Raw genomic sequence first — 1,470 nt, 5'->3', positions numbered from 1 at the left:
CCCTCCACCCGGCCAGCCGACGCACCGGCACCCCCGCTGACCAAATCCCCTTGCACCAACCCCTTCCCTTTAACTATGTCGATCAAAGCTCGGATCAAAGCACCATGCATTGCAGTTGTTTTAGCTGCACAATGCACGCGGGAGGAGTTTAAAATGGATTATGAGATGGAGGGGGGGCGTGTCAGGCCTGGCGAGCAACAGGTAGAGGGGGAACCGCCGGAAGCGTCGAGTGCGAGCTACGCAATTTTATTCCAAACAAAAAAATGTGACAGTATTTGAACGTCCGATACTTTTAGTCCAAGCCTATAGCGACTTTATCAAAGTCGTTACGTGCCCGTTTTGGAAACGCGAAGGAGTGTCCTGATGGAACCCGTTATTTTCCCGCTCAAAGGGCAATACTTGGAACTTAAGTTCGCGTCGTTCGCGTTTCCCCGCACCATGTGTGTGTGTGTAGGTTCGGCCACGATGCCACCGAAAAGGGTTTAACTTCTTGCACTGAGAACAACATGATTTTTTTTTATTCTTGTGGTTCGTTTAGAAAGTACACCCGTTTCTCATACTCATTCGATCATTCAGCAAATTACGAGAGCTAGGCGCCTGCAAGACTCGGGGTAGGCCAGCCCGCAGTTCACTCCTGCACTACAGGCAAGATGTTGCCTACCTACCAGGTGCTATGAGACCTTGCATTGGCTAAACTTATTGGCTCTTTCGTAATGGCAAATGACAGACGCACTTCGTGGATGAGATGACCCAACCACAATAAAGGCGATATTTTAAGTTAAGGAAGGTACAAAATTAATTTTGTGTTCTCCGGCCGGCCGTTTGTCGGCCTATTCTAAACGAGGTGTCGTTCCCCACTGCCCTAGATTTCTTCATTTATTCGTGCCACCTTCGTTGTTGTTTTCTTTCTGTGGCTTCTTTCTGTGCCAGTTACATTTTTTTTTACCGGTGTTTCCGGCAACAGTGGCGGGCGGTATTAATCTCAGGCCCATAGGCTCAGACGGGGGAGGGATTGGTAGAGGGACTAGCACAGCGGCCACTGGGAACAGAGCCACGAGACGCTACGACTTCTTGCCACACACACACACACATACATACACATACATACACACGCGCGCGCACGCACACGGACACGCGGCGTTTTGAAATAAAACAAAATACTGTCGGTGTGTACCGCCGCGTCGCGGCGTCGCTGCGAAAAGAAAACTTTGCCCCCCTTTTTCGTGTCAACGTCGTGCGCGTAACGTACTTCTTGTTTGCCCTTCGCGATGTAATTCACGTGCCGTTTCCCGTCTCTCGACGTCGTCGTTCCGTCTCGATATATGTACACACATACGGATCGTTCCGATCAACTGGCCGGGGCGCGCCAAGTGGGGGGGCCTTTCATCAAGACGCATTACTCTCATTACCTCCGACTGTATCTCTCACGGGATGCGCGGCTCCGCGAGACAATAGGTTGGGGGGTGGGGT

General features: G+C 51.2%; 1 protein-coding gene across 6 annotated transcripts in view; it reads right to left on the bottom strand.

The window, feature by feature from the left end:
* The window catches only part of LOC113205817 (poly [ADP-ribose] polymerase tankyrase-2-like), a 24,351-nt gene that overhangs the window by 21,201 nt on the left and 1,680 nt on the right, over positions 1-1,470 (bottom strand). The window lies entirely within an intron of this gene.

Source organism: Frankliniella occidentalis, unplaced genomic scaffold (genome assembly GCF_000697945.3).
Source record: "Frankliniella occidentalis isolate FOCC.00 unplaced genomic scaffold, Focc_3.1 Scaffold54, whole genome shotgun sequence".
Classification (NCBI taxonomy): domain Eukaryota; kingdom Metazoa; phylum Arthropoda; class Insecta; order Thysanoptera; family Thripidae; genus Frankliniella; species Frankliniella occidentalis.
The sequence above is the reverse complement of the archived record's forward strand: the minus strand, read 5'-3'. Positions and strand labels throughout refer to the sequence as shown.